Source organism: Diabrotica undecimpunctata, chromosome 4 (genome assembly GCF_040954645.1).
Source record: "Diabrotica undecimpunctata isolate CICGRU chromosome 4, icDiaUnde3, whole genome shotgun sequence".
Taxonomy (NCBI): Eukaryota; Metazoa; Arthropoda; class Insecta; order Coleoptera; family Chrysomelidae; genus Diabrotica; species Diabrotica undecimpunctata.
This window is the reverse complement of record NC_092806.1, coordinates 62,849,149-62,862,059: the sequence shown is the minus strand read 5'-3', so window position 1 is coordinate 62,862,059 and position 12,911 is coordinate 62,849,149. Positions and strand designations below refer to the sequence as shown.

The following is a 12,911-nucleotide window of genomic DNA, read 5'->3' as shown; positions in this document are numbered from 1 at the left end:
CTTAAAAATAAAAGTAATGAAAAAATTGGTACTTGAAAAGTTTGTTATAAATAACGAACAAAACTGCAATAAAATTAGTTAGATTAAAACTTTGTTTTACGGGATTGACAGTTTGTTATCCCCTTCAAAGAGTACCAGTCAATGGTACTGAAACTGAGTACTAACTACTAACTGCTTGTTGGAATTAAAGATGTCATTCGGGTGATGCGTGTGTCGACCATCACTTTTGTTACCTGTGCTTGCAAACATTTGTTCTAAATGTATATTGAATAGAAGATAAGAAAGTACATACCTCTGCCATACTCATTCTCTTTATCGGCATGTCCTCTATTAAATATTAACCCATATTAACAGATCCAGTTTGTTCGCACTAAAAATTCTTACTAGAAATATTTTTGTACTAGATATCATAGCTAATGGTGTGTGTGTGCTAAATATTTGAGTTTTTATCTCGTTTAAGTGTCAATTCATAATCGATAAGTACGTGTTTTTGTTGGTCGCGACATTTTCAAAGCAGTACTCAAGGCCAAATAGAACGTCAAAAAATATTTTGTATAGTAATAAATCACAATTAATTGTAATAAAAATTAAATTTTTTTGTTTTCTTTCGACGTTTTAATTTCCAATCCGGTAATCGTTTTTCAACATTGTGAAAATACACTATTACTGTCCACATTTTGTTGTGCATATGTACTAAGATATTTCTAAGCCTCTCTGTATATTAATAACTAACCGGAGGAACCATATCGCTATTTAAACGATATAAATTTTAGAGGCTCGAGGTCGATAAAAGATCTTTTATAGTAGGTAACATTTTGGTTATTATTACTTGCAGTTTTGCCTTAAAAAATCGGCCATGCGCTATTGTCGAAATATACACTCTCTTCGGTTTTATTTAGATTATTATTGCAACAGAGAATATATACATAAAAGGTTAGTTCGCGTAACCGATCCCGCATTAGTTACTGGCCGGTAGCAAACATTTTAATTTGTGCGCATGTTTACTTACAGACATGCCAGAAATGTTTGAATTTGTGTGAACAGCATACTCCTGATTATTCTTTATTCGCGCTGCATATACTGTATATGTACGTCTTATTGTTGAAATAATACTGTGGAATTACTATTTATATCGTTTTAGTCTCTGTAAGTATAGTGTGTATAAAAATAGAACTTACATATATTTTGAATAAAAAGTTTTAAATATCTAAATACATATTTTAAAGAAAAGGTTATTATGTCTATATGTCAATCAAAATATAGCGAATATACCATTACTTCAAAATAACGTAAATTATATTTTTTAAATAGTAAATTAGATGTCTTTCTTTGTAAAGTTTCCATCAGTGTAGTAAATTAAAAATTTTCCATTTAAACTGTAATTTTATTCGTTCGAAGGTTATTAAAGAAGCTTTATTAAAGAAACATTTTGTTGCCAACCGAATTAACAAGAACAAATAGTGTATTCGCAGAAAAATATAATAGTCAATTTAAGACAGGTCACAACAAAATAGTTTGAGTACCGATAACAAACAGCTCATTCATTTTTTATTATGTACCCGCTCAAAAAGTCTTCCTTGTTCTATGTTCGATGTTGAACGAAGAATTCATTACTTTTTACTACATTGTCATTCATTTAGTGTTGCCTAAAATATCGCCAATAAAAATAAATTCTCGCCTCTCAAGCATAACACTCCGGTTGGGGATCTCGTGTCATCAGATGTCCATGCGTAAGGCGACTATAACCAAACCGCAGTCGCGTGATTTTAATATCATATTGTTACTAAGGAGAATAAATAAACCAATACAACACAGTATCAAAGGACCCGACGGAATTCTTACGACCGTTTCAATGAACCATAATTTCAGATCATTATAATAAATACAATACACTTCTGTACCTCAGAGCTGAACTGTATTAACGCACAAAACTGAAATTTTAAAAGAGAGCAGCTTAAAAAGAAATTATCATGTTCGGGAGATAATACTGTTACGATAATTATCCTGGCCTAAAATAACCGTAAATATTATGACTAATGCTGTTCTGTTTTTAGATTTTACGAGAGTATTCTATTAGCCGGCAGAAATTTACCTGAAGGGACCTTCCAGAAACGGTCGAGCCGATGTAAAAATACCCGTTTGCCTTACCGTTATAATTTCGCCGCTAATCGAGAAGGCTGTTCGATGATTCTAGCGTAAAGGCAATGACATATATAAAGGACATTTTATTTGGAAGGAACAGTTAATTCGGACGACGCGCTCGCGATAAAATGTTACGTTCGCTTTTTAATAAATTATGTATGTTTAGTGAAAATAAATAAATATCAGTTATTGTGCTTTTTAATGAATTAAGATAAGAACAAGACATTATAAATTAAAAACTTAACAATTAATAAATTCACAACAAATGGTGTCAGAGTGGGATCGAACATAAATTAGACTTATAATAATAATACAAGTGAATATTTGTAAATTGTGAAAATGACGACGATTTATGAGCTGACAGTGACTAATTTAAGAAGACATCTAGAAGACAGAGAATTAGCTTCTACCGGAAAAAAGGCTGAGTTAGTCCAACGACTAAAGAACGCTTTGCTAGAAGAAGGACTAGATCCAGAGACTTATATATTTGAAGACAAACATGATGCTGTCCTCTCGTCGATTTCGAAAGTTTCTGGTGACATCGCATCATTAGAGAACAAAGTTTCCGGCGACATCGCTTCTTTGGAAGACAAAGTTTCTAACGAGATTTCTTCGCTGGAAAGCAAAATCTCTGCTAATATCTCTTTGGAAATCTCTAAAGTCACTTCTGAGATGTCTGCCCTGGACGATAGAATATCTTCGTTAAAAAACCAAGTTGCTGCCGATATGTTGGCCTTCGAAGAAAAGATATGGAAAGAGATGGAAAAGAAGCTGGAGGAAACCGGGACAGCAGAGAGAGGAAACAATCCAATTACAGTGGAGACAAAAGAAGTTGAGACGAAATGTAAGTTGGAAACACGACCGAAATTTGAAGGAAGTGGAGGTACTGTCCATGTGAAAGTCCCAACTTTCGACGGAAAATCATCATGGAACAACTACATGAAACAGTTCGAATCAGCCGCAAGAGCAAATGGATGGTCTGAAAAAGAAAAGGCTGTAAACCTGACTATCGCTCTTCGAGGAGATGCCTTAGATGTGCTTCAGACCATAGCCGTAGAGGAGACCGATAATTTCGAACAACTGAAGAAGAGGTTAAATATGCGATATGGCCACGAACATTTGGAGCATGTATATCAGTCACAGCTTAAAAATCGTAGACAGAAGAAAGATGAAGCTCTTCAAGAATATGAGGTAGATATTGCCAGATTAGTACGATATGCTTATCCAACAGCTCCCGAAGACATGATGGAAAAATTGGCCGTTCAAACGTTTATTGATGGTCTTCGTGATCATGAAATGCAGAGAACACTGCGATTAGCTCGTCACAAGACGCTGGTTGATGTCCTATCCGCCGCCCTCGAATACGAGTCAGCTACGCAGGCCTCTGGCGGGTACAGTAAAGTTAGGACTGTAAAAGAGGAAGGAGAGGAAGATAAACTTGACCAGCTCTTTAATTTGATGAAAAGCATGACATGCAAGAAAAAGAAGACCATAAAATCAAGAAACTTACCATCAGGAAAACCAGAACGAGTCAACCTTAGGGGGGCAGCTTCGACCCGGAACTCTTCCAAAGACCCTCTTATACTAATAGCTTCTTTGAAATGTCGTGAAGATAGTGTATATGTAGATGGAGACATAAATGGTAAAAAGCATACGTTGTTGGTGGATACCGGAGCGACCAGAACCATCATACGCCCGACAGTTATAAACAGCCGAAAGAAACTGTTACCAACGAGGTTGCGACTTCGGACCGCTACAGGTGAAAATGCCAACATTCATGGAGAAATCCAGGTACAATTGGGAATTGGAGCAGAAAAGTTCGTCCATACTGTTATAGTTGCTGACATCGAAGAGGATGTTATATTAGGAATGGACGTAATGAATATGCATGGATTCCAATTGGTTTTTAAGAATAAGGTAATCAAAGTTGGCAACGAGGAGGTATTTCTCCATCCACATAATGACAACACTGTGCAAGCAGCCATTACAGAAGATACAGTCGTGCCTGCAAGAAGCGAAACGATCATAGTAGCGCGGCTACAGGGATTTGTGGACGAAGGGAGACCTGTTATGATGGAGCCTTGGAACCACGACGATGAGGTTGGCCGTGGAATCATAATTGGAAAGGAATTGGTGACTTCGGCTAAGGAAATTCCTGTGAGACTTATCAATGTCAACGACTACCCAGTGACCATAAAGAAAGAGACAAAAGTAGGAACTTGTGTACCTGTGACATCCATAATCCGTCAGGCGACAACATCTGATAATTCCAACGATAAATTCGACCAAATGGTTGCAGTTGCAGGACAGTCTCTAAATCAGATGGAGAAAAGGAAATTAAGGGAATTTCTTCGGCAGTATCGCGATATTTTCGTACCGAAAGGAGGAAAGACGGGAAGAACTACGGTTGTTAAGCATAAAATTGATACTGGTAATGCTAAGCCAATTCGTCAAACAGCTCGACGATTACCACAGGCGAAAAGAGAGGAAGCTGAAACGATTGTTCAGGAAATGAAGAAAGACGGGGTGATAGAACCTTCTACGAGCCCATGGGTCTCTCCGGTGGTCCTGGTTAAGAAGAAAGACGGAACGACGAGGTTCTGTGTGGATTACCGTTTGCTGAACAACGTTACCAAGAAAGATAGTTATCCTCTGCCTCGGATCGATGACACATTGGACACATTGGCTGGAAGTAAATTGTTTTCCACTTTGGATTTGAAGTCTGGATACTGGCAGGTAGAAATGGACCCAGTAGATAAAGAAAAGACAGCCTTCACCACAGGATCTGGATTGTGGCAATTCAACGTTATGCCATTTGGACTCTGTAATGCTCCTGCGACATTTGAGAGGCTTATGGAAAATGTGTTGAGAGGGTTATCTTGGAAAACATGCCTGGTTTATTTGGATGACATAATCGTCTTGGGGGAGACATTCGAAGATCATTTGAGGAATTTAGAAAACGTTTTTAATCGACTTAAAGCTGCCCAATTGATGCTAAACCCCAAGAAGTGCCAGCTATTTCAAGGTAAAGTCAATTATCTGGGTCATATAGTCAGTAAAGAAGTAGTGGCCGTGGATAAGGGAAAAATCGATTCCATTAAGGAATGGCCAAAACCAACTGACAAACATCAAGTGAGAAGTTTTCTTGGACTATGTACTTACTACCGGAGGTTTATTAAGAAGTTTGCAGATATCGCTAAGCCATTAACGCGACTTACGGAGGAAGCAAGAGATTACCGCTGGGATATAGACTGCCAAAATGCCTTTGAAACGTTGAAAAAGCATTTAATAACAGCACCAATTTTAGGGTATCCACTGCCAGAAGGAGAGTTCATCTTAGATACGGATGCAAGTAATGTGGGAATTGGAGGAGTGCTGTCTCAGATTCAAGGAGGACAGGAACGAGTCCTCGGACATTTTAGTAAAGTTCTTTCAAAACCTGAACGGAATTATTGCGTCACGAGAAGAGAACTTCTGGCAGTAGTGAAATCAGTAGAGCACTTCTATCAATACCTCTATGGCAGAAAGTTTCTAATCCGAACCGACCATGCCGCCCTTAAGTGGTTGATGCAGTTTAAGAACCCAGAGGATCAGATAGCCAGGTGGATCGAACGACTCCAAGAATACGATTTTAAGATTGAGCACCGGGCCGGAGTTAGCCATAGAAACGCTGATTCTCTTTCCAGAAGGCCATGCCCAGCAGAGTGTTCCCACTGCAACAAAACGGAATCCAAGGAAGCAGCAGTGCTAAAAACGACGATTGTCAACGACGACTGGACGCCTACTAAGATAAGGGAAGAACAAGAGAGAGATCCAGTTATACAGAAAATCCGAAAATGGAAAGAGGAAAACCGTCGGCCACCTTGGCAGGAAATATCAAACCTATGCTCAGTAGTTAAGACGTATTGGGCCCAGTGGGACTCATTTATCATCGAAGATGGCTTGCTCAAACGAGTCCTGGAAAATGATGACGGTTCAGAGAAAAGAAGACAGTTGGTGATCCCAAAGAGCAGAATAGCCGAAGTACTTCGTCAGTTACACGACAGTCCATCGGGAGGGCATTTTGGTGTAAGGAAAACCCTTCAGCGAATTCGGGAACGGTTTTATTGGATGAACAGTTCCGACGACGTAAAAGACTGGTGTAAGAAATGTACTATTTGTGCTACGAGTAACGGGCCTCACCGGAAAAGGAGAGCTCCTATGAGACAATATAATGTTGGAAGCCCGTTTGAAAGAATAGCTTTGGACATTGCAGGGCCATTTCCAGAAAGTGAAAATGGGGGCAAGTACATGTTGGTAGTAATGGATTACTTCACTAAGTGGGTCGAGATTTACGCACTTCCAGACCAGAAGGCCGCCACCGTTGCAGATAAGTTGATCCAAGAATATATCAGCCGATTTGGAGTGCCTTTGGAGATCCATAGTGACCAAGGCAGGAACTTTGAAAGTGATCTATTCCAAGGAATATGTGATAGACTAGGCATGAAGAAAACAAGAACTACCGCGTATCATCCGCAATCGGATGGTATGGTAGAACGAATGAATAGGACAGTTGGCAAGTATTTGACAAAGATGGTGTCCGATCATCAGCGAGACTGGGACCAATACCTTCCGTTCTTCACAATGGCCTACAGATCTGCTGTTAACGAATCAACAGGCCAGACACCAGCCAGAGTCCTATTCGGACGCGAAATGCGACTACCTTGTGATCTAGAATTTGGGTGTCGACCTGGAGAAGATGTAGCAGGTGAAGATTATGTGATCGAATTACGAAGAAGAATGGACGATGTACATGAGTTGGTCCGTTCCCACCTTCAGATCGCTAGCGACCGAATGAAGAAACGGTACGATACACAAGCCGAAAAGGGTTGCTTTAAGAAGAACGACAAAGTATGGCTGTATAATCCCAAGAAGCGAAAAGGTTGTTCTCCCAAATTGCAGCAGTTTTGGCAAGGTCCATACCTCATCATGGAGAAGATCAACGATGTCATCTACCGAATAAGCAAGATTCCGAGGGGAAAGCCGATGATAGTACACCATAACCGGCTGGCGTCTTTCGAAGGTGACCACGACGTAGATGAAGAAGTGGAAGTAAACCAAGTCCAAGACGTGTCTGACCTCACGTTTGAGGAATTCATGGGTGCCTATGGAGGTACCGGTAAAGCAAGACATGGTGTTACCACTGAAGAAAAGCAAGATCTACTCGCGCTCCCCGATGACTACTCGCTGGCCCTTACCATCCCGGCCAGTATCAAAGACGCACCAGGGTTGGCATCCGTCTTTCGAAGGAAGTTTGGTCGAGTTGCAGAACTTCAATGCCAGGTGCCAGCTCCCGGTAAAACCTTGAAACTCCAAGATGCATCACGTTACCTTTTCTACCTGGTAACAAAAGACACTGCCCGTGACCAACCTACCTACCGAGATGTGTGGGAAGCCTTACTTCAATTGAGAGAGCACGTACTAGAGTCCGACGTGCAAAAGTTAGCCATGCCAAAGTTGGAGTGCCGCCAATTAGATTGGAGGGTTATCCGAAATATGGTGGAGGAGATCTTTAAAGACACCGAAGTCCAGGTGTTAGTCTGTTGCAATCCGCATAGTTACTGGTGCGGAGAGAAAACCGTCCCTTGTCATTTTTATACAACTGGAAGTTGTAAAAGAGGGTCCAGTTGCCGATACCAGCATACAGTTCCGGTTTCAGTCCCGACAAGGTTCCAGGAGGAACCATCTTTTAAGAGGGGGGCAATGTTACGATAATTATCCTGGCCTAAAATAACCGTAAATATTATGACTAATGCTGTTCTGTTTTTAGATTTTACGAGAGTATTCTATTAGCCGGCAGAAATTTACCTGAAGGGACCTTCCAGAAACGGTCGAGCCGATGTAAAAATACCCGTTTGCCTTACCGTTATAATTTCGCCGCTAATCGAGAAGGCTGTTCGATGATTCTAGCGTAAAGGCAATGACATATATAAAGGACATTTTATTTGGAAGGAACAGTTAATTCGGACGACGCGCTCGCGATAAAATGTTACGTTCGCTTTTTAATAAATTATGTATGTTTAGTGAAAATAAATAAATATCAGTTATTGTGCTTTTTAATGAATTAAGATAAGAACAAGACATTATAAATTAAAAACTTAACAATTAATAAATTCACAACAATACAATGGTAAGTTGATAGACATGAATAAATAATCTGGAGATAATACGGTAAATTAACCAAAATGTAGTCAAGAACACTTCTTTGTATTTAATTAAATGAAATAAACAAGTCATATCTATAAAACAAAATGAATCAACAAAACTAACGCAAAACGAAACTCAAAGGATCATGTATGTTGTTCACTTAAAATCATTTTTGACAAATTTTTTAAATCCTCACCTACTTTATCAGAGTGGGATAAATTTTGATAAAAATTATGAAATTCACTTGGTTGAGCAAACTTTGCAGATGTATGTATTTTTTTTGTCGATATTTCCTTTCATTATCATCATAAGTGGCTCGACAATCCGTTGTGGATCTTGGCCTGCTCACAAAGAAGTCGCCACTCCTGTCGATTCCTGGCAACTTCCCTCCATCTTCTAACCCCTAGAATCTGTAGGTCTTCTTCCACATCATCAATCCATCTCATTCGTGGTCGTCCTCTGCTTCTTGTGCTCTCTGGTTTTGAAAATGTTAATCTCTTCGTGTATTCGTGATCTGACATCCTAGCAATGTGTCCAGCCCATCTAAGTCTTTGCACTTTAACGAATTTCACAATATCTGGATCGGTGTATAACTGATACAGTTCAAAGTTGTATCTTCGACGCCATAGCCCATTTTCATTTACGGCCCCAAAAATCTTTCTAAGAATTTTTCTCTCAAAAATACCAAGAAGTCTTTTATCATTTTGAGATAAGATCCACGTTTCAGCCCCATATATCAAAACTGGTCTTATTAAGGTCCTGTGTATATTAAGCTTTAGTGCACGTTTTATATTTTTATTTTTTAAATGTCTCTGGAGGCCGTGAACAGTAGAGGTGTGCTTATTAGTTCTTTTAGACGAACTAGTTCAAGCGAACTATTTCACAAAAATGAACTAGTTCAGTGAACTAGTTCGCGAAAGAACTATTTGTAGGACCGAAATCGAAATCCAACCCTAACATAATTGGTTGCCAGATGTCTCGTCTTATCATCACACAAGCTCGGCGCCGGCCGCGCGTTTTCTTCGGTTTTCAGTCAGTCTTTCACTCTTTCACTACCGTACAAGTAGTTCGCGTTCGGAACCATTTCTTTCGATCGTATGTTTAGGTTTAAATGTTTTAAATTTATTTCTCAAATGTTTTGCAAATAACATTTTTTTTATTTGCAAAAAATTATTAAGATTTGTTTTTTATTAACCGTTTTAAATATAAATATGGTTCACGTATGATTTATTTTTATATTTACGTATACTCATAGGTATCTATATTAGGTTATTTCTAAAAGAACCTTACAAAAAAAATCAGTGAATTTTTTAGGAACATTAAATAACACATTTTCATTCTCACTTTTACATAAAATTATATTTTATGTAGATGCATCAATCATTTTAACCACAACTTAAAATTGTTATTTCAAAATTACAATACGAGAAACAGTACAGCATGTCAACGTTTAAGCCAGTGCATGGGCATGGCATAAGATCCGAACCATTATGATATTAAGATAAAACTGTTTATGTTATTGTCACGTTCATAAGAATTATGATCTGTTATCTGAGACTAATCGGCACTTCTTTTTTTAAACTAGTCAGTCGGTCAGTCCATCCCATTCACAAAATAATAAATATATGATCTCATTCATTCATTATTTTCTTCTTTAAAAGTTGAGACACAATTTATAATGCAAATCGTTCGCAGTGAACTAGTTCTATGAAAATTAATGAACTAGTTCAATTAGTTCAGTTTAAAGAATCGTTCATTTGAACTATTTCGATGGTGAACTACACATCTCTAGTGAACAGTTCTGTTTGCTATTGCTATGCGTCTTTTTATTTCGTCGCTTGTCGTGTTTGTTGCGTTTACTAGCGATCCAAGATATGTAAATTCTTTGACTTGCTCAAAGGTATGGTTGTTAATTTGAATTCTTTGTTGGATATTTCGAGGGTTTTTAGAAACCAACATATATTTGGTTTTTTCCTCGTTTACCACAAGTCCTAATTCACTTGCTGCGTCCGCAAGCCTTGTAAAACACTGCACCATGTCTCTCATACTTCTGCCCACTAATCCGCATTGATATTGACCAACAATATCCTTTGTAAAATGTTTAAGTCTTTCAGATAATACATTGCCGAAGATCTTATACGCAGATGCTAACAGAGTAATGCCTCTATAGTTCTTACACTCCAGTTGATCCCCCTTTTTATGCAATGGACATATTATTCCCTTCAGCCACTCTTCTGGTACCCATTCATTCTGCCATATAAGTACTATTAGTTTATGGATTGCTGCAAAAAGTTGATCACCACCTTTTTTATACATTTCCGAACAGATGTCATCGATTCCTGGGGCTTTATTGTCTTTGAGTTTTAGGATCGCATCTGACACTTCTCTTCTTGTTGGGTCTTCACTGTGTAGTTGACGTTGTATATTTTGTTCATTTTCTATATTGTACTCTCCTTCAATATCGTTTATATTTAGATGTTCGCTGAAATGTTGTGCCCATCTGTTAAGAACTGAGTTTTTATCATGTAGAATTTCACCGTTAGTGTCTTTACAAATTTTTAATCGTGGTTTAAATTCTCGACGGCCAATATTTAAGGATTTGTAGTATTTCCTCGTTTCATTTTTATCGAATAAACTTTGTATCTCACTGAGAGTGTTCTGTTCGTATTCACTCATACGTTTTTCCTCTCTTTAAGACGTCTATACTCTTCTTTTTTTCTCCGTGTACAACCTGCGTCAATGGTTTTTTGATATGCTGCGTTCTTTCTATTTGTGGCCATTTCGCACTCATGATCAAACCAATGATTTCTTTTTTCTGACTTGGTTTTGCCCAATATTTCAACGGATTTCTGTAACACAATATCTCGTATATTTGCCCATAGTTGGTTAATATCTTCTTCTTCTTCTAAGTTTTTTGTCCTTATTTGGTCTTCTATTTGCTGTCTGTATACATTTGCAATGTCGGGATCTTTTAGTTTATTAATGGCGATTTTTTCTCTCCTTCTTCCCATCTCCTTTTTTAAATTGGATATTCTCTCTTTAAATCGTGTTTTAACTAGATAATGATCACTATCTATGTTTGCTCCTCTAAAAGACCTAACATCTAATAAGTTAGAGCAGTGTCTTGCATCGATGATTATATGATCTATTTGGTTAATCGTTTCATTATCAGGAGATTTCCAAGTTCCCTTATGTATATCTTTATGGGGAAATCTTGTCCCAGCTATAACCATGTTCTTAGACATCGCAAAGTTTATGATTCTGAGACCGTTATCATTAGATTCTACGTGTAGGCTCTCTTTTCCGATGGTGGGCGAAAATATATTCTCTCTTCCGACTTTGGCATTAAAGTCTCCTGCTATTATTTTGATGTCATTTTTTGGGCACTGATCGTACTCTCGGTCTAGTGCCTCATAGAACATGTCTTTTTCATTATCCTCTTTTTCTTCCGTTGGAGCATGGATGCTAATAATGCTAATATTAGCGAACTTCCCTTTAAGTCTTATTCGACATATCCTATGATCAATAGCTTTGAAATCGATTACACTATGTTTGACCTTTCTGCTTACAATAAATCCGGTACCAAATTCGTGTCGGGTAGGATGTCCACTGTAGTAAATATTGCAGTTATTTTTTTCCAGGATGCCTGAACTAATCCACCTCATTTCCTGTAAAGCAATGATATCTGCTTTGGCATTATTCATTTCTTGTATGAGCAGAGCAGTGGCTCCAGGCTGATAAAGGCTTCTTACGTTTCAGGTGCAAATCTTTAAATCATTATCCTTATTTCGTTTGCGAGTTCGTCGTAGGTTAGACAGTCCGGTTTCCTTCTTTGTAGCTCTCATAACAAAAGGTTTTTTACAGGGTTGGGTAGTTAACCCAACGCCAAACCCCCTTTTCGGAGGGCCATTTCACCCGCTCTCGTCAGTTCCCGACCCAACTTTCCACCCGGGTTGGATACCGGATCTCCAGTTGGGTTGCTCGGTTTACAGGGGATACCAGCATGAAGGTGAGAGTCGGATTTGAGTAGAAGAGGCTAATTGGAGTAAACTGGATTCAACTCCATGTTTTCGCATTCTACCCCTTTATCCCCCCGATATTTCCTTTAGCTTACGGAAAATCGCAGGCAGGTGCCCAGGAAACTAAACAGGTCTAGTATTTCTGTGAAGATCAACAGATTGGAATGTTTCCGAATTAAAATTAGTTTTGAAAAAGGTAATCCCAAATTATCGCTGTGCAAAGAAAATGATCACTATGCACTTGTAAATGGGTATGCCACGTAATAAAACCTTGTGGTTTATAATTTTTATCTATAGATGCTTGTGAATTATCCACAAGTAAAGTATGACTATTACCATATTTCTATTCTGGGATGGGCAATTGTCGGACCACAGAGTAACTTTTCTTACGTTTTCATTTAAAAGCTTCAGTCCACTTCAAAAATTTTGAAGCCATTTCGTTTGCCTACCTCACGTCCAGACTTTCCAGACTCATCCCACATCATGTAAGAAGTAACATTTCCTGAAGTGTCTGAAATCATATAATTGTATGTCCATAACTTAAGCTTATAAAGACTGCTGGTT

General features: G+C 38.3%; 1 protein-coding gene across 1 annotated transcript in view; it reads left to right on the top strand.

The window, feature by feature from the left end:
* LOC140439587 (protein wings apart-like) overlaps window positions 1–2,416 on the top strand; it is a 103,022-nt gene extending 100,606 nt beyond the window's left edge. The window contains exon 16 of the transcript XR_011950655.1: window positions 2,055–2,416. The gene's annotated coding sequence lies outside the window, so the exon portion shown is untranslated. The remainder of the gene's footprint in view (window positions 1–2,054) is intronic.
* The last annotated feature ends 10,495 nt before the right edge of the window (window positions 2,417–12,911 follow it).